Source organism: Columba livia, chromosome 5 (genome assembly GCF_036013475.1).
Source record: "Columba livia isolate bColLiv1 breed racing homer chromosome 5, bColLiv1.pat.W.v2, whole genome shotgun sequence".
Classification (NCBI taxonomy): Eukaryota; Metazoa; Chordata; class Aves; order Columbiformes; family Columbidae; genus Columba; species Columba livia.
The window spans coordinates 24,512,919-24,533,781 of NC_088606.1; the positions used below are offsets into that span (position 1 = coordinate 24,512,919).

Here is a 20,863-nt window from a genome sequence, read left to right on the forward strand (position 1 = left end):
CAAGGGGCACCTCCCAGTTGAAGGCCTTTGCAGTATGTTCACCATGGCTTCCAGCTGCACATGCTAAGTGGTCCAGTTCCTGGCTTGGCCCAGCTCTCCATCATCCCTGCAATCTTCCCAAGTGCCAGCACAGCCTCGTCCCATCTTTTCCTCATACTGCTCCCACTGCCTGAAATTGCTTTGCCGTCCCTCGGCAGGATAACAGTCATGCTACAAAGATCAAACTGTACATAAATGAACAATGTTTAAGGACTAGCCTGTTTCCCCCCTCCTGAATATTTTATTGCTTGTGCTGAATCATCCATCTGCAGCTTCTCAGTGTAGGATTCTCCACTGAAATGTAAGACAAAGAGGCTTTGTGCTGCAGTATGGAATGTAAGATATATAAATAAAAAATCTCTCTTAAAATATAATACAGGTGTCCACCTTGCCTCAAAGGTCTTCCTGGCTTCCTTTTAATTTAAATTCTTCACCCAAGTCTCACATTCCTGATTCTTTCCACAGTAAAGCCATCAAACCTTTCCAAGAGACCCTGAGTTTTCCTTATAATTCAATATAATTGATACAGGATGTAACAGATCACTTGATGCTATGAAGTACAGGTTATCCCTCCTTGAAGAAGAAAGCTACAGGATAAACGGTGGAATTTGCTACTGTGGAATATTAGAGAAGCAAATACTATATTCTGAAGAGGAAACAGACCTCTCAGAAAGGCACTGGCAATTGGGTGCAGGAATGTTTCTACCCCCAATGCTGGGAGGCACAGGAGGACTGGGGTCAGTGAGGAATCCTGCTTCACCCTTCTATTTTGCCTATCTAGAACAGGGCCAGGCTGGGAGTATTGCAGAGCCATGATCCCTTCCTCTGAGCAGTTGGGCAAGTCTCACTCCATCAGATACATCACCAAGCTCAATTAGCCAGTACTGTCTCTTTATACAGCAGGAGCTTGGATCCAAGATTGGCTGGGTGACGGATTCATTCAGAACAAGCAAACCTTGGACAGACTCTGCAAAATGAGACAGGAGCTGGGGACCCAACCACCACCAGACTTGACTTCCTGGCCTCGCTGGAAGACAATTAATTCAGGGCATCACGAGAAACATGGATGTGTTTGACTGGCTGGAGCAGTGGTCTGATGTGACATGGAAAGAAGCATGATACTAATGCAAATTGTTGGTACTTATTAACTAATTAAATTTTTGTTATGCCCATAAGGCACTTAACACTTTCCAGGCACAGAAGAGAGCCCAGTCCCTGCCCTCAGGAGTAGAACGTCTAAAAAGGCAAACACAGAGGAAGGGTGAAATAAAAACAATTAACGTAGAGCAGAAGGGGTATAATGAGAAGCAGCACATGGTTTTGCCGTTACAATTTATGTCTGGTTTTGCAAAGAAAGAAGGTTTATGTGATCACAAGATCTTTGGTGGGGGAGCATGTATGACATCATTTGTCTGTCAAACGCAAGTATAATTTTTGATGCATTGGTCAACTAAAAGCAGCTTGGATGGATGAGAAGCTGACTCAGATATACTTAATTTCATTAAAATAAAAAGCCGAGAGAAGACCCTTTTCTTCAGCTCAGAAGGTTGCAATAGGAGTTGATATTTTCTCAGACTTCAGAAAATTTCCCTGGGCTGCAGCTCTTAGAAACACACAGAAGAAAAGGTTTAAATTGGTGCTTATAGTCAATGAAACACAAACCTGCAGGAAATCAGACTACCTCAGTTGCAGAGAGATGACCTGGGTAGAAATGCTGCTGCAAAAGGTGGAGCAAAAAGAGGTATGTGTTTGGGAGAGGGCAGGAGAGAGTGTGAGGAGACTGGCAGCGCTGACAAGAGTTCACATTATTAGTGGAGGAGACAGGGAGAAACAGGCTGGAAAAGATGGACAAGCCACCTTGCACAGGTGACTTTCACTAGAACAAGTTCCTTAAACTCATTGTTTAACAGGAAGTAGCAGATAAATGCAAGGCAGGAACGAGATGTTACGGTGCTGCAGAGATGACCTTTGTAGCTCCATTTGCTGTGTACTGCAGGGAGGAGAGGTGCACATCAGGCCTGGGATCTGAATGTTATAGCAGTAAAGCTGAAAGATGCAGAGCCCTTGATGTGATGGCTATAGGAGAAGATCTTGTGAATACTGAGTGTGAATAAAAATTAAAGTCTGTCCACAGATGGGATGGGTGGAATAGACTCAGGAATTGTAATGTCTGAGCCACACAGAAGCTGGCTGTGAAGTCTACTCTGAGTAGAAGATGAGTGGAGAAAAGCAAGTGTAAAAGAAGATTAGGATTTCATTTTCATCCAGAATTTTAATTAATGGCAAGATGTGCAAGAGGGAGCATGCATTCAGGATAACCAAATGACAGTCTGACCCAGCCAAGCCTGTCTATTCCTCAAAGCATTACAGTTTCAATAAAAACACATTGCTCTGTTGTTTCATCAGACACGCCGCTCTGGTGTGTATCATATGATATGGCAGCCGTTCAGCCAGGCGGGGAGCAGCTCAGGCTATAATTTCCTGGTCATATGTAACCGGGTGGGGAAGCGCCTGATCCTTGGGGTGAGTAATGCTGGAATCGCACCATGTGGCACCCTGCTTTCCACTGTTCAAGGCATTGGAGGTGTTGCTCTTGCTATTCAGGCAGACATTCCCCAGGGCATCTGTATGCTCTTACACTCTCCTACGCTCAAAACACCCCGCTGTAACCTGTTTTGCTGCACACCCGGATCACCTTCTCATGTTCCCAGCGTTTTGCCGGGGTTCGCCCCTCCAAAGACGGCGGATGTGAGCGAGGCACATTCGCTTCCCTCTGGCAGGAGGCCACGGCCCCGCATGGCGCTGAGCTTGCGGCCCGGGCGGGCAGCAGCCCCCCGCCGCCGCTGGCCATGACGGGTCCCTGCCCCCCTCGCCCCCGGCCTCAAGCGACGCACGGGCCTTGCCGCATGTTTTTGGGAAACGCTCCGGGCTAGTTCCCGAGGAGGGCAGGCTCGCCCGGGCAGCGCTGCCTGTCTGCGCGGGGGCACCGCCGCGCTGCTCCCCGCCCGCTCCCTCCCCCGGCCGGGCCCCGGCGGCCGCCAGCCCCGCCTGCCCGAGCCGCGGAGCAGAGGCGGCCGCCAGGCTCCCCACCGGGCCGGCCCGCACCGGCCGGCTCCGGCCCTCCCGCAAACCACGCCGAGCCAGGGTTGTGGTGTTTTTTCTCTTTCCTGCCCCGAGACATTTTCCTACGTGTATTTTTCTCCTCCCGAGCTGATTTACGAGCTGGGTTTGGCGAGGGATGGGGCTGCCGGCCCCAGCTCGGGGGCGGGGGCGCGGGCTGAGGGGCTCCCGCTGGGCTCTCCAGCCGGGGAAACGCGCGTCCCCCCGCCCGACATGAGCTGTAATTTCCGGCAGACATTTGAGGTCCCCGACATCTGCATAAGGCGCGGCAGGCTCCCAGCAGTCCCCGCCGCTGCACGGCGAGGCGGCCATGGCCGGCGAGCGGGGCGGCCCCTCCTGCGTCGTCCCAACTCATTTATGTTTTACTCATTTCCTGCTCCCATTAATGAGGCCAGCGATGCCGGGGTGGCGGCGCTGCTGCTGAGAAGGCAGATTGTTACACACACATGTATGTTTTTGTTTCAGGGTGAATTTTTAGTGCTCGCGAAAGGGAGGGACTAAGTGGAGCTCGCCGGAGCCTGGCACAGGACCAGCAAGCTTTCCTGCAGCCCTTTGCCAAAAAAATCCAGACATACAGCCCCCCCGGCCCTCGCTGGTTCCTGCGGCCCCTCCTTGGCCGCGCTCTCCCCGCTGAGTTGTTCAGGGGCCTCGCTCCTGGCTGCAGCGCTGCCCTTGTACCCTGCAGCCCCCCTGCCCATCCATGCTGGAGCCCCTTTGCCACCCCTTCACTGTCCCCTTGCCGCCCCAGTGTGAGGTTCCTCCTGCCGTGCACAGACATGCCGCAGTGCTGACCCATGACTCCTTAATACCAATTTCTCACTCATCTGTGGAATTACTGCAGGAGGGTGGGGAGACTCTGTGATATAAACATATTCTCCTCCAAGGCAAAACCAGCTCGAGACCAAACAGATTCATTGCACTAGTGACTTAAACTAGGTGAAATGTCGATGGTTACTCAACATCACATTCCCAAACTCTTGTTACATATAATAAACAAACCTTCTAGTGATGTTTTGTATAGTCTCCAGCCCAGCCCCAAACTCACTGAACTGCTTCATTCCCCAAGGGATCACAGGTACGTGGGTCTCGGGGGTTGCGAACATCTTCACCTACACATCCGCCACAGATGAACTCTGTTATTTGTTTCCTCTTTTACAGTGTACTAACAGGATTCTGTAGGTTTTGTTCTTTTTTTTTTGTTGTTGTTGAGTTGTTTTGTTTTGTTTTGTTTTTCTAATATGTTGTTAAAGAAATGAGAACAAAAACTTTTTTGGCTGCAGCTATCAGTTCATTTTTGGTTGCTTTCTAATGCCAAGGCCAGCAGGATCCAGGAATTCATCTATTGGTGCCAGCAAGAAAGCACTGACCCAAACAAGGGAGCCAGAACTTGGACTACAGTCCTTGCCAGGGATCAGCAAGAGGCCAGAGAGCCCATGCTGCTGAGTCATCACCGCTCCAGCTGCTACAAGCCTTTTCTGGGGACGCGGCTGTTGCTAAGATTCCTGGGAGCTGACTGATTGCTCCTTCTATAGTCATGTAACACACACATACACGTCAAAGCAGCGAGGAACAGCAGCTGGGGCCAGCTCAGAGCGAGCACACAGCCTGCTGGCCAGGAGCAGCCAGGCTGCCTGGCTGTGCCCACAGAAGCTCCTGAACAGATCTCTGGGCTCCTTCTACAGGGCTAGAGCTACCTCGCTCCCAGGGAGCTTCTCCTGCCACCCACTCATGGAGGCGTTTCAAAAGGCAAGCAGTTCATGCAGTGTTTCTGTACAAAGTTTTCTGTTTGTACTTGCGTGTTTCATCACGTTTGCTTTAGATCAGAGCGCCAGAGACATTAAGAGATAGGAACATGCTTAAAGTCTATGCATTGCATTCCTTGCAGGGCCTGTGTTGGGTCATTTCCTTCATACGATAAATAAATATGTTCAGTCAGCAGGCAAGTAAAGTGAGCACTTCCCAGTTGTGGGGCCCAGAACTGAAATAAATGACATTTCTCATTAAGCCCTGTCAAGTTTGAGAGTATTCTGGAGCCTCACACATCGAACAGGGAGGGAGCGCTTCTTCATGTGCATCCTACATTTTCCTTCACACAATTTAATCTTTTAAATCTCTTTATTCTCCTGCCTTTTATCTGCCTCAGGTACTCACCTCCCTCAGATGCTGCAGTTACCCTTGTTTCCTGCTCCACATTTGACACTCAACAAGCTAAATGTACTCAGGCTTTTAGATCTCTCCACTCACATCTAGATTGTTAGAGCCTTAGGGTATGGGGCCTGTCTTCTCTTTCTGATGTTAGACTCATTACTGATACCAAAGGACTAATTAAACATACTGACATTTAATAATAAAACTAATAATTCTAGAGCCCAGTCTCCCTGCTCCTCTTTATCAAGTGTCTATTGAGGTGACAAGTTCAGAATTACAAATTGCGAAATGACGTTGTGAAGCACTTGAGTTTCACGGTCGTTTTTTTCCAATAGAACCTCAGAGTCCTAGCCATAGACCAAGACCACTGTATACCATAATACTGAAAAAGGGTCTCTGCCCCCAAATATTCACAGTTTAAGTATGAGAGAAGAGATAAGCAATGGGCAGAGATAGACAGGGGAGGCCCAGCAGGCAGTGAATTGGTTTTGGCCAGCATGGCAGGAGGTAGTCTTCACAGACAAGCAAACCAACTGAAATTTAAGGCAGATTCAGGTCAGGAAGGAGTGATTCTCTGAGATCCTCAAAAAGACAGTTTTCAACTCAATAACTCCTCTTTGCCGGAGGGAATCGGCACCTGTGGCCATTTCCCAAAAGGAGCTTAAATATTGTATAAGGTCAGTAACACATTTAAATCTGCTTCTGGCCAAATCAACACAGAGATGGTCTCTTGGCACATCAGCTGTGTTTATGTAGACAAATGTAGGTACAGAAAAATGTAGACATGGGTAAACTTCTCTGTTCAGTGTTGTGAGCAAGCCAATAAGAAATCCTATGCATACCAATATAGGAATAAGTAAATTCTAAATTGCTCAAAATGGATGTGGGTAGACTCTATCACACCACGTGTGGAAAAAAAGCCCGAGGGACACAGCAAAAGTGCTTGCGAAAAAGTGCTTTGGGACTTCACTGCAAAAAGCCACTCTGTGCTGACTGTAAAGCGACAGATTAGATGGGATCAGATAAGATTTTTCTAACTTTAAGTTCAACAGTGGTTTAGGTATTGTAGAAAATGGGGGAAAAGCACTACACACAATTGAGTTTATAACTCCTTGCATATGCAGAATTGGGAGCTGCATTTGGCTTGTAGTAGGACATGATAGTGCCCTGACAGTGTGCCTGAATGGATGGTAAAAGCCACGTGTGGTGAGGCTCATCCCTGCCACTCCATGCAGCTACAGGCATGCTGTCCTTAAAAAGTTCTTCAGTTACAACTTCTGAATCATGCTTTTTTGTTAACCAGGAGTGGTTTTATGCCCCTAGAGTGACTTGATCTTCATAGCATAGTACGGGGAAATGTTGGGTATTGCTTGCAGAAGCTCACCATCAATAGAACTGTGAAAAAAGTACGCCATGAACTAAAGATGTTATACAGCATCTCCCATTCTCCAATTTAGGGTATTTTGGTATGGGGAGACCCGTTAAGTGTGTTGTAAAGCATCACTCACCACTTGTATTCAGACCCAAGCCTGCTATGGCTGGGACAGCTGGTAAAGGATGCCTGGAAGCAGCTTAGGCTGCAGCTGACAGGAAATGTTAACACTGCCTTTGAAGAAGAGGTCTCTCTCTCTGCTTTGGGCCACTCTGTTGTTCAGCCAGTCCTCCAAATACCACCTCTGGAGCAATCACATCTTCCAAACTACTGCTTGGTGTCAAACCTCCTGTATTCGAACAAGTTAGTAGATGAAGAGTTGCTGCCTGTGCGCCCATGCGTCACTGAAATCTTGGTCAGTGCTCAGCAGAGGTTCAGGCTTGGTCGTGGCATGTAGGGTGCTGGCAGCATGGACAGATGATCTCCTTCAAACAAACAAATAGGAGAGGACTTCTATTCATTCTTCTGTGTCTGCCTGCCTGCCAGCTAGCCTCAGCAAGGCTTTCGTAGCCCAGACACTACTGGTATTTAGAGAGGCTGTGAAATGGATCCTTTCTGTTTGTAAGAATGTTTGTTTGCATGAGATGGTCACGGATAGCTGCTTCCTCTGCCTTCAAAGAAGTCATGTGAAGAGCCCCAGAAGGCTTCAGTCTTCCCCCCAATACTTTCTACATCAATTCTAGGTCTTGACATTTATTTTCAAGGCCTTCTGTGAAACTATCCATGAAATCTTAGAAAAGCCTCTTTCTTTTCTCGTTGATAGCACTGTTCCTCTGAACCCTGGGATAATGAAAGACAAGGCGTTCTCTACAGCAGGGTCATAGCTTTACAGATCACTCTGCTTGAAGATATAAATCTCCTTTTTTTGGCTTTACTGAAGACAGATCTGAAAACAGCAAAGAAAAAACAAGAAGGTGAAAGAAAAAAGAGATAAAAAGAAAGCATGAGTGAAAAGAGCTAAAGCAATGAGAGAGAGGGAGTGAGGAAAGAAACAGCTTGAAAATTACAATTTAATCAGTTATAATGAAGAAAGAGATTTTACCTTTCCTGAGATGTGGGAAAGAAAATCGGCCCAGTGGGATGCCATGCATTGCTCTGCTCTCAGGTACTCTAAACAGAGAGCTTATGAGCACATGGAGAAACGAATTCCATGCAGTACAAAAATGCTTATATAGGTGATGTCCTTGCTTATACAGCTTAGGCCAGTCTAGCTCTGTGCGGACTTTCAGTCCAATACATAAACAAAATAAAGCTCTGTGCCACAGGGTTCCCAGCTGTGTTCTAATGTCATTCACAAGAGCATTTGACTTGATGGCAGCAGGGACCCACGTGGCATTGCACCCCAAATCACTGGACTTATATGTCATGCAATTTGTAGCCTTTCTCATGTTTCCATCCTGCAGCTTTAAAATTCTCTTTTCTCCAGTGCACTCTTTCCAAGGTCATGCCACAGCTCTCAACGTACCGATGCTTAACAACTCCAGTATCTACAGATACTGGGCAGACCTCAGGTACACTGTGAGATTATATTAATGGCAGCGCAAGGAGTCTGGCAGCCAAGAGGCCACCCGTGTCCTGGGTGCATCCAGCACAGCATTGCCAGCCAGGCAGTGAGGTGATTGTCCTGCTCTGCTCTGCACTGGTGCGGCCTCACCTGGAGCGCTGTGTGCAGATCTGGGAGCCACAGGATAACAAAAGATATTAAGCTACTAGAGAGTGTCCAGGAGAGGGCTACAACGTTGCTGGAGGGTTTGGAGAAGTTGTTGTATGAGGAGTAGCTAAAATCACCTGGTTTGTTCAGCCTGGAGGAGACTGAGAGGAGGCCTCATCATGGTCTACAGCTTACTCACAAGGGGAGAATGGGCAGGCGCTGAACTCTTCTCTTTAGTGACCAATAACAGAACCCAAGGGAATGGCAGGAAGATGTGTTGGGAAAGTCTAGACTGGACATTAGGAAAAGGTTCTTCACCCAGAGGGTGGTGGAGCGCTGGAACAGGCTCCCCAGGGAGGTGTCACAGCCCCAAGCCTGACAGTGTTCAAGAACAGGCTGGACAATGCCCTCAGACACATGGGGTGAACTGTGGGGTTGTGATATACAGGGACAGGATTTGGACTTGATCCTAGTGGGTCCCTTCCAACTCAGGATACTCTATGATTCTATGTGGAGAGACATCTCCACTCCCATGCACATCCTTTTGAAGGCCCACAAACCTTTAGTCCAAGAGACCTAATAGGATTGTAATTCTTGGAAGTGTCATGGCACTGCTTTAATGTCAGTGTCATAAAGGTTTTAAAAAGAGTGGTTAATTGGTTCATGATACTAGAAGACACTATTGATTAATATTAAAACATGAAAATCTAAATAAAACACACATATCCACCAGCATTTTACAGTACCAATCATTAAACGAATCATAGCTCAGTGGCTGCTGCAGTCTCTTGTCCCATCTTCTGATACAGTGCAAGCCTGAGAGTGGTGTTCGTAGCACTTTAGCCTTACCAACAGAAAAAATACTTTTCCAGATTTTTTTTGCATAAACTATTAGCAGTTTTAACTTCCCCTATGGTAGGACCATCTCTTTTTATTTTTTCTATACTATATTATAATCCACCTAAAACTTTCCCTCTTCCACATATAAAGTAGTCCCCTTGCAAAATCATGGTGTATCCCCATTCCTCAGCAAGGATTCAATTGCAAAGTTCTTAGGTGAATTTTAATGATAACAAGATCTAGTTTTACAGACCATATTGCACTACACTTGGCGAGAAATTTGAACCTTAACTGTTGTTCTGAAATAAATGAGCAAAAGATGTTTCTGAAGGCATAGCAACTCACAAGGTTCAGTAATACACAACAAGGCTCTAAGTCAGGAATGTATTAACAAGTAATGCCTCACAGTGGAGCGTGAGATAGTTTGATCACAGCGTCGCTGCTCAGCAGAGTACTTAACCACTTGCTCAACATTAAAATATGTATGAAGAGGTTGAAGAGAATTAACAGAGGCCAGGGAAGCACCCAGCTTAAAAAGGGGCAAAACCAGACTTTGACATTGTAAGCACGTCAGCTAGCTTCCATATCTGAAAGAACACCAGAATAAATTATCAAATAATCAATTCATAAGCACCTAGAGGATATCAAGGTAATCTAGGACAACCTGGGTTCATTTGTAAAGAACAAATAATGTCAAAGCAATCGAAATCCCTTTTTGACAGTGTAACTACCTAACAGTGAATGGCGAAATAATAGGTATTTATGCCTGGATTTCGGTAAGGATTTCAACAATGTCTCATTTGACCTTTGTCTAAGCATATGGCAGAAATGTGATATAAATTAAATCATCATTAAATTGGAACACAATTCACGGAGATACATTTTTAAGGAAGAGTTCTCAGTAAGTAGTTTGCTTTCAAATGGGTGCCTGGCATTTAAAAAGGAGCCTCCGTACAGGTCTGTGCTGGTGCTAGTCAAAGATCAGGATTTGTAAGATTCTGGCTAATGGAGAAGTGGCCAAAACCTGATTCAGTAGAGGCAAGTGGCATCCCTTTCTTTCTGTCAGCATGGATTAGACAGAGCTCTGTGAGCACTTCTGAAGATATCCTGACTTAGAACATGAGTGATCTCTGAGAGCCCTCCAGTCCTACAGTCTTTACTTTCTATTTACTTAAGTATTTGACTGAAACAAGACTTTTCTGCTTGATGTTTTTATTAAATGGCAATTTTGTAAGGCTGTTTTCTTTTCAATAGCCCTATATAACTTCTCTTATAACCTCAGAGTAGAAACACATGAAGAGGTTAAGCTGAGGTTGTTGATTTGGCTCTCAAAATGGTATAGCCCCTCTACTGGTTTGACCAGAGGGCACCTCATGCTGTTGCACACGTGGGGGCCAGGACAGAGCCTGCGCAGGCATCTAAATGGCAGCACTGCCTGCTTCTGCACAGCTACTCTGGCAAGGTTTATGCCTCGAGCTTTGCCTTTCCAACTCTGTGTCTCTAGCCCAAGAAAATGTTTAATAAATTGTATATGTGAATTGATTTTGGTATACAAACACTATATCTATGGAAGAGAGAAAATATTTTTGTCTATGGCACTAGATTTTTAATCTTATCTTTGTGTATAGCACAACCATAAGGCAGGAGTTTTGGCAGCTGAAGGGAAGATGGGTCAAGAAAATTTTCAGGGGTAAAGGGATTAAGTACATGTGAATGAGCAGCTATCAAGTTTTCTGCCACAGTCAGTCTAGGGATGGAATACTGATTCTTGCCTTGATGTGTGTCCCATATTCTTGTTGGCAAAACCTGTAGCCACACACTTATAATTTTGAATGTCATATGTCACACAGAGAGTGGAGACTAAACTGAAGTATGTGCACTCGAGCTTGACGGCAGTAGCAATGACAACTAAAAAAAACCCAGCCCACATTAAATCCCAGAATCAGAAGGATACAAAGATTAATTCATTTCAAAGGGCCATGCGGTGTCTGACTCAGGGTCATTTCAAATCAGCAATCACAGCTGTCATAGTCAGGTTCTATAAAACATAAGAGGAGCAGAAGAAATCCCTGCAAGTATGCACATGTACACACACTTCATGTCACGCTCACATTAGGTATTCGGAGAGCTACATGAGTATATGCAAATGTTCTCCCCTGGACACAAGTAAAGAACTGCTAACACCCTTAGCCACTCTCCCTGCTCCCCCATACAGAGTTATTTTCAAGTGTTTAAATAATTTCCATATAGAAATTTCATTATTTCCCACCTCTCCATAGCTCCTCTGTGACTCTACAGTTGCAGCTCTCACTGTGTTATCCTCCCAGTGAATAAGGGCACAAGTCCTAGCTGTGGAAAAGCTACAAGTCAAAGGCTTTGCAGTTCAGTCACCTTCTTCCCCAGCCAAATTGTGCAGCCTCATGGGCACGCAAGCACAGGTGCTTCAAGTAGATGGGAACTATGGGTTTTTTTATTGGTGGTGGTTTATTAAAGTATGAAAAAATCCATATCTCAGATAACTATGGTCAATATAAGTGATCTAACACGAGGTTGTAGATTAATGGGAAAACAAAATCCAGGAGTCCAGCACAGGCTGGGTTCTGCTCAGCTGAGGAGCAGCTCTGTGGAAAGGGACCTGAGGGTCTTAGTGGACAAGCAGCTTAATATGAGTGATCAGCATGCTGCTGCAGCAAAGAAAACCAACAGGATGCTGGGCTGCATCAACAAGGGCATCTCCAGCCGAGACAAAGAAGGACAAAGAAGTCATCCCATTCTACTCAGCGCTTGCCAGGCCACACCTGGAATACTGTGTTTAGTTTTGGTCCCTGCTACACAAAAAAATATGTGGACAGGCTGGAGAGGATCCAAAGAAAGGCCACAAAGATGATCAAAGGACTGGGAAGTCACCATATGAGGAAAGGCTGAGAGAACTGGGCTTGTTCAGCCTTGAGAAAAGAAGGCTAAGGGGAGACCTTGTCACCATGTTCCAGCATTTAAAGGGTGTCTGCAAAGAAGATGGAGACTCGCTTTTTACAAGGAGTCACATGGAAAAGAAGAGGGGTAATGGGTACAAGTTACTCCTGGGGAGATTCCAATTGGACACAAGAGGGAAATTTTTTGTGATGAGAACAGTCATTGGAATAATCACTCCAGGGAAGTGGTGGATTCCCCAACATTGGACACTTTTAAGATTCAGCTGGACAGGGTGCTGGGTCACCTTGTATAGACTGTACTTTTGCCAAGAAAGGTTGGACCAGGTAATCCTTGTGGTCCCTTCTAACCTGGTATTCTATGATTTATGTTTATACCTCTTGACAAAGATGTTAAGTTGTCATTGGCATGGGACAAGGCTACAAGAGGTTAGTGTACTGCCCTAAGATAAGGGTCATTATTTACTTACTCCAGAGGCTTCTATTAAAAGATTCAGAAAAATTACTTTGCAAAATTCCCTCTTGTTACTGAACACAAAGTTGTTCTGAGTGACTTTACTGAGGGATGTAATTGCCTACTCTGATAAGCCAGTATAGGTGAGGGAGTAGATTGGGTGTTGCTCTGCTTTGCATCTGACAGTGGTGCAGGCAGGATAGACGGGGCTTAATCAGGCTAGAGAGGGGTTGTGCAGTGAAGCTCAAGGAGCGAGAGGGGATCAGTCTGTTTTCTGACCATATTGTGTTCCCCTGAATTCAGGACTCCTCTATTCTGAATCCTTGTTCAAGTTAGTGAACCAGTGGTGTGAGAATACCCAGCTCCCACCCTACTCTCCATGTCCTCTAACAGTAACTGTGCCACAAATGACCAGCTGAAGGACATAAAAATCGTAGAGATCCTTACCAGGTGTTTCTGGATCAATCATGTTAAGAGATGATCCAGGGCTGAGTGGGAGCCTATTTTTAAGCTCTCTTTTGAGTTAAAGAACTCAAGCAGCAGAAATTCTCCTGCATCCTAGACAAGATAATTGACCTCACTGTTAAACTTTTTTTCTGTGGGCCACCTTGGGGAGGAAACTGCTGATGCAGTTGCCCTCCTATTTGCTGTTGGGATTTCTCCTTGTGGACATTCTGGAAGGCACAAGACAGTCTCTTTTTGTGCAGTTGTTCTTCAAGCTGTTTTTCCTGTGCTTTTAGGATTCCTTACATGGACACATCCTCATCACAGCAGATAAAAGACGGAAGAATTGACCTCTTAAGAAGCTCAGAAATCAGGCTTAGAAAATGAACAGCAACATTAGTATTTGAAAATGTCTTGTTATTTTAGTTCTTGACTTTTGGTGCATGAATTCTTAGCACCAGCTAGTGGCTGTGGTTAATCCCTCCGTGCCTCTGCTTCCTAACTTCTAAATACAGAGAGTAATATCTGCCTCCTTCACGGGATATTGTGATTATAAATATTTTAAAGATCATGATATGTGCAGATACTGAGGAATAGGTTATATCCAACAGTGTGACCTAGAGATACATAAAGCAGATTTCCAAGAAGTGGCTGGAATGTCTTCTTCAAGGGGAAAAAAAATTACCATCTGAGGAGGTTGTTAGAGCACTGAGAAAATGAGCAAAATATGAGCGTGACCATTACAAAATAAGAATGTGGAGGCATCAGAAGAAAGATTAAAAAGAAGCTTTAAGCAGGAAGTTTTCACAGATGTGGTTATAAGGGAATCACATGGGAGTGGGAGAATTCTGCCCAGAGCTGGAAGACGCAGTGTGGGCAGTCATGTCTTTTCTGCTTTCAAATTCCAACGTCACCATTGACTGGCCATGTGGCTCTAAGTAAGTCACACTGTGTATGTGGCAGCATCCTTTCTGTTGGTGACACAGGTAACACGGGCCATGACAGGGAGATGTGAGATTAGACACAGGGAGATCACATTAATTGATATCTGAAACATTGTAAACTCTTCATGATATACTAGAGGAAGATCAAAAATACCACCATCATAACATTGACTAGAAAAATTTGGAAGAACATGGACTCCCTGTTGTTATTTTAAAAATAGAATGGATGTTGTCATTGATGGAAGACAGAGAAGTGACACAGGGACAGTTGTTCTGGTGCAGGGGCGTATCACCTGTCTGATCCCTGCAGAGTTTGGTGTCAGAGAGAGGTATCTGGTATCCTTTTCCATAAAGCAGGGACAGAAACAGTTGTCATCTCCAGCTGTGCCTCAGACCCATCCTGGAGGCACCTGAGGATGAAGAGCTTATTCAGCCTTGAACCGCTCCTTTGAGAGGAAGAAATGCCAGGTGTGATGTAGTTTTTGGAAGGTGGGAACCATGGGAACCACACTGAGAACAAACAGTGCATTTCCTGGGTCAGCAGGTAGACATTGCCTGTGGTCTGTGCCCTCCCAGGCGGTGTTAGAACAGGCAATATGTGCTGCAAAGGGTGGTGAGCATGTTACAGAACACCTGCACTGTTCAGAGCTCAACCAGCCTTTTTTCAAGGTGGAGAGCCATTCTCTCCTTTCTAATTTGAATAACCTAAACATGCCTTCAGCTGCTGTATTTCAAGAGACAAAACATGGATATCTGGCATCTGTGTGAACCACTCACTGAGTTAAAAGAACCAGAGTGCATCACAAAGGCCTGTAAGCAAACCTTGTTGCTAGATAATTCAGAGGCCGTCCTGGTGGCAGCCAGCAGTTGTAGGTCTGGATTTGTACCAGCTTTCCTCTGCTTGTGACACTATCGCTTCCTTGTCCCCTCCATTCCCATTGTACGTCTAAGGTTTAATATTTAAACTTTGCGTTCCTTGGGCAGGGCCCATTCTTTTCTTCTCTGTTTGCACACTGGCTAACATAGTGGGGTACTGCTTCATGACCAGGACTGCTGAGTACTATGCTAATGATCATAATGGCAGTAATTAATAATGCTTTGTTCTTTGATCTCTGGGCTTGCCGAGGCAGTCAGCTGCTGCAATTGTTCTCTGCCCTAGGGCTGAGTGTGTAGTCAGGTTGCTTTTTTGGCAATCTGATGGTTTGATCTTTGTGCCCGCTCCTGTATGCTGCCTGTACCTTCAGGGTGGCAGACTGGAGTCTCCTAAAATGGTTTTGAGGGCAGTTGGCCAGGCTGCCTTTGGATCTGCTCCTTTCACTTAGGAATATCTTGTATCCTTTGTATGCCCTACTGCTGGTGATACCCTTCTCAGTGCTCACACCAGCTCACAAACAAGATGTTCAAATTACTCTGTTGTGAGGCTGCCACCTCATCATGATACAGCAGTGTTTTTTACACTGATAAATTTATGGATTATTCATGGGTCGCTTGTTACTTCCAAGTCCTTGTATCTATACACAACTTCTGTTGTTTGACTGAGGATTTCAAGGGGAGAAATCAGAAGCAATAAATATCTCTGAGTGACTAGCCTGAACATCTCAGGTGATCCTAGGAGGAAATCTAAGAGGATAAAATGGTGTGGATTTGTGTTTCATGTCTCAAATCATACATGCTAGTGCATTTTTTGGGGGGATGCACTACCAGGGAAAGTTGTATTTGTAGTCCCGGAAATGTCAGCGGAGACTGCATGAGTTACCTGTGTGGCCTTGAGGGACAGAGGGAGATGTCCCACATTCTGAGCAAGTGGCTTCTCCAAAGCAAATGGCTTCTCCACTTAGTGCTTAAATTCTCCTAATAGCAGCAGTGATGAAAATAGCAACCACAGTGAGAACTGGTGGATTATTTGCTTTTCCCTCCCCATTTTCTTACCTTTTGAAAAATAGTTCTAAGGCCATTACTGATCCCTCAACAATTGAAGAGGCTCCCACCTAACTATTCTGCCAGGTAACTGAACTACATCCTGCTGATATCAGCCGTGCTGCCAGGGTCTGAGTGGAGTCACTGGGACAAGCCAACTAAAAAGGATGTGGATATCTGAGGTCCTAAATAGAGGCTAGAGATAGGTGTGCCCTCTTCTCCCCAGCAAGACCTCTAACCCTATCTCCAGAAGTGGAGTAGTGCCGTCAGCTTGGAAGGTTTCTGCAGCTGTGTCACCATTTAATTCCCTTTCCCTGTATCCCAGTGTGCCATTGGGAGGCAGAGCGTGAGGAGGTAAGAGTCTGGAAAATGGAAACTGAAACCCTCTTGCCTTTATTTCAGACTCTGTCATAATCATTTCCAAGCTATCCAGAACAGCCTGAACACCGCACAGGTCTAACATCTAAATGAGAGAGTCACTTCAGCAGGGTTGGACTAAGGCAAGAAAGTTGGAAATTACATCCCTGCATCAAAGCCACAGGAAGCTAGGGGAAGGCCTGGACTGGCAGGGTTAGAAATACAAGGGTGTTAGAGAACATGACAAGAGACCTAATCCAGCTTTTGGTGACCTGCCTGAACAAACAGCTATGACAGATAGCTAAGAAATATGATATTTGTGCTTGTGCAAGAACCAGCCCAATGGAATGGTTATTATCACCTGCGGAACTGGACATCTGGATGGTAGAAAGGCAGGATGGGTCTCTTCTAACTGGAGAATGTGACCTATCAAAAAATGATTGTTTCTCAGGACTTGCTGAGTTTTCCAGGTTAATCAGCATCACATCACATCAGCTGCAGTAGTGGAGAGGACAAAACCAGTCTTGCAGCAAAGCCATCTGTTCACTTGGGAGTTCCAGAGCAGGTCGTATCTGACACACAAGGCTTCAGTTTTCTTGTGAGGTCTCCTGAGGCATGTGCAAGCACCTTGTTACATCCAGGTCCTATTTTGCTCAGGGCAAATGTTTCCTGCAGTGAAGACAATAAAATATTTCCTTTCTGAATTCTCATACTCCCATCCCCTCCTCTTGGCAAAGCAATCAATACCTCTAGCAATGGATTCAGCCTCGCAGATGAACTGTGGGAAGAGTGCTGGGGCCCAAATGTCTCACCCTGCCAGATCCTTGCTGGCTGGACTCCTTAACTCTACAAAAGAAGGAAGATCAACATAAAACATCTGAAAAGCAGAACTTGGAAGAGTCAGCTGCTTCTGAATACTAAACTCCCGAGAGTGTCTTTTCCAGACAAGATGGGGCAGTGCAGGCAAGAGCCAGAAACCTTCAGTTCTATTTTATTAATGCGTTAGCAAGAATTACCCATTAGCTTGTTCTCATCTTGCTGCTTCACTTAATGATTTCAGATACACTCTGGTGTCTGCCCTGAGACTGATGCTGACCCCTTCTCTGCCTGTCCTCCAGATCCTCTCCTTGCAGCTAGGAAAAGAGAGACATCTTTCCACAATCTTGGAAGACATGAAGGATCCAAGTACATTTAAATGCTGGTAGGCAAATGTCATTAAAGGACAGAATAAACCCTGATGTAGGGTTACACCACTACGTGTAGAGCTGTTCATACTTGTGCTGTATTGATGTTTCATTCCCATTTTCTTTTTTTTAATGAAAGGTTCACAGTCCTTCCTTTTCATAAAGGGACTGTGGTATTTATTATGAACATTCAGACTCCCTGCTTGGGGGACAGTTAATGAGCCTGTAGTAAACAACAGCCTGTGGAAACAAAAAATATACATAATTATTTATTTACCTTGACCAAAAAGTCCTGAGCCTCTGAAATCTCAGCAATCCCCAAACCCAGAGTTCCTCGCTCCACCGGGATGAGATGTTAGCTAGTGTATCAAGCACTTACATAGGGTATTTTTTTCTGCAGAGCTGTGACATCATGCCTGGCAGCTCCCCAAGGCACCAGATCCAATTACCTGAGTCACCAGCAAAGAGAAATTGCCAAGGGGCTGTCACTGAATTCAGCTCTGGTGAATGCAAGAGCAGAAAAAGCCAAGTGAAATGGCTGACAGCAGATGGGGAGGGAGAGGGGAGGAAAGGAGCAGCAGCAGCAGTTCCTCGTCAGAGACATGGACTGAGAAATGGTTAAGGAAAGGATGAAAGAAATCCAGGGAGAAGGAGCTAAGAAAGAGCCTTGGGGGAAACTCTGTAAGGGGAATTTCCAAGTATTCCCTCTGTCCCACATAAGACATGATCGGAGCCACCAGACTGACACAGGTCAAATGCTTTTGGAGGAGGGTTTTGGCATGCAATTTAAAAATTAATCTTCGCTGTCAATAGAACTGATGCCCTTTTCTTTTGTGATCCCATCTGGAACCTCCTTTTCTAATTTGCTGCATTTTCCAGCTTTCTGCTAAAGCTGTTTTCGAGGACTGAGAAACGGACCTCCTCAGTGGTCGCCGTTCCCTGCCCTGGGTTATGTTCCCTTTGCAGTTGCAATATCTTCTTGCCTGGAGGAGTTTGCAAGGAGTACAAGGTTCCTCTGAAGCTGGCACGTGGAGCCTTGTTTTCATAACCAGTCCTCTGGAGGCTTCTTTTAATTACTTCACCAGAATTCTTATATATATAGCAGCAAAATGAAATTCCCCCAACACAGGGAAGAAATATAGGCCTCTGTTGCCTAAGGAGCCAGCACTGAAGTGGTGACTTAAACACACACAAAAGTATACCAACTGATATCAAAACCCTGGCATAAATAGGTTCCCTATACAGATCACATTTGCAAAATAGGAGGTACTCACAGGGAGAATTTCACCTGTGTGCAGCATAACCAGCTACAGTCACAGAAGGACGTTTTATGTGCTGGGCACAGGCAGCACATACACACAGAATTAGACAGAAATGCAAGCGCATGCAGATAAAACAGGTAAGATGAAGAAAGAGAGTCCATAAACAATAGAAACACACACTGCTCACAAGCGCAGATTGAAGTACTGCGTGTACACAAAAGCTATTAAGATGTAGATGCAGCCTCATTAATCTGGGCTGTTTTACAAACCTTATTCCATAGCTTTCACAGGGGATTTAGGTGATAAACGAGGCCATTTTGAAATCTGGCAAAATGCCGCGTTCCTCAGAGCATACTACAGAATAAAATTCTTATATAATGTGTAAAGCACAAGGGGGAGGGGGCATCTCCAGGAAGGAACACGTCTGGGCGTGTGTTTGCATGTAAACTAGTAGCTTTATCTCCTCTGCAGTGCGATTGTGCGAATGTTCTGTGTGTCTGTGCTCTGTGTGGGGATGAGGATGTACTGCTGAGGCTATATGAACTGATTTGTGCATCAGAGAAGAAAAGAAGGGACCTTTGAATGTGACTCTCATGCCAGCGCCCATCCCCAGGTTGGAAAACTTGCAATGGCTAACCTTCAGGGTCTACTACAAAGGTTATGGGTTAAACAGGAATAAGGGCCTTAATTTATCATGGGTGCGTTGGGGAGTTGTCTAGCAATAAAGATATCTTGTCAGCATCACGACCTTTGCTTTGTGTTTGTGAACTTCTACTGCTGGTACCCAAGAGGTTTAGAGGAAATGAAGGATATCAGCAGGTATATGGAGACATGTATCATATGACTATTTTGTTCATTAATTGTGGAGCCACGTACTAAAAATATTTACATACATCTTTTCCTTTCCCCTGCTGCATTAATTTCAGAGTTATGGACACTCATGAGCTTAGCAATCAGTTTTTATCGAGATTGGCTCAAGCAGCTTTGAACAGGTGCCACTGACAAAATCTTCTGTAAACGAGTGATGCTTTGTCTCCTGTAGACTCACACCCTTCTTCCTAAATTGTAAAGTAGCCCATGTCATCTCTACATCTTTACAAGACTCCATTTGGGTAGGGAACTGCACAAATGCAAGTTGTCTGTGTGCTGACTGGGCACCAGTACAGGCAGGCTGACTGGTCAGCTGGCTGCTACCAGAGCGTACCACAGTTAGATTCTGTCTCCCTTCCCCTCTGTGGAGACACTAATTTGGATTGCACTACTTTATCCAGCCAGTCATTTTCATTAAACTTATTGCGTGAGATTTTTCCTGGGATTTAATTGCCTGAGAGTTCTGTGAATTGGACTGCAACTCATCACAGTGTTACAAAGGTAACAAGGGATTGAGAGGTGTGTTGGCAGCATGCTCACATAAGCTATCTTTCCTTGGGCAGGTAATCTAAAGAAGAATATTTACTTGTCTCACGAAGCAGAACTTACCTGGTCTGAGACTGAAGATAGGCAACATTCAGACCTGCAACACCAGCAGTCTTCGAGCCTGGCATCTCCCTGCAGAGGGAAAAAAAAAGACAGCTTTGTCCTGTTGGAAAGCTATCACCAAGGAATTATGCTGGGGGAAAGAGTTGATTTATTTCTTTAAGGTTACCTCCCCTCACCCCAGTTTCAGATAATGATTTCCATATCTGAAATAACTGACCTATATTGTACCATAGTCTGTCTTTCCCCAGTTTTCTCTGGGCATACTCTCCTAACTGGATTTGCAGAGTGTATTTGCAGAACACAGAGGCACACCCAAGCTGGTTTTCCTCGGGTTAATTCAGGTTAACCCACTGCTGCTGGAGAAATGTGATCCATAGGTAACTGTCTCAACAATTACCCAGTTCCCAGGAATTCCTGCCGCCTCTGCAACAGCCTGTCCTGCTGCGCTTCCCTTGTCCTCCTCCCCACGTGTGCTAGGTTAAAAGTTAGACCTCTTGCATTTTTCTGAGGCAGAAATGTGTGTGCCTGCAACCTCAGCTCCTATTCCATGGCTGCCAGGGCAGAAGCCAGGGCAGAAGCCGGGGCAGAAGCCGGGGCAGAAGCCAGGGCAGAAGTTGGGGCAGAAGTCAGGGCAGAAGCCGGGGCAGAAGCCAGGGCAGAAG

The 20,863-nt window shown here is 45.5% G+C and overlaps 1 long non-coding RNA gene across 3 annotated transcripts; it reads right to left on the reverse strand.

The window, feature by feature from the left end:
* Positions 1–16,289: 16,289 nt before the first annotated feature.
* On the reverse strand, positions 16,290–20,554 carry LOC110358727 (uncharacterized). 3 transcript variants are annotated; one of them, XR_010472857.1, is made up of 4 exons: positions 20,419–20,554; positions 20,202–20,270; positions 17,024–17,122; positions 16,290–16,945 (listed from the first exon to the last, which is right to left on the reverse strand). It is a non-coding gene; the product is annotated as an uncharacterized LOC110358727 (long non-coding RNA). The 3 variants fall into 3 exon arrangements; XR_002413432.2 differs by lacking the exons at positions 20,202–20,270; positions 20,419–20,554 and adding exons at positions 17,738–17,909; positions 18,992–19,090; XR_002413433.2 differs by lacking the exons at positions 20,202–20,270; positions 20,419–20,554 and adding an exon at positions 18,992–19,092.
* Between the last annotated feature and the right edge of the window lie 309 nt (positions 20,555–20,863).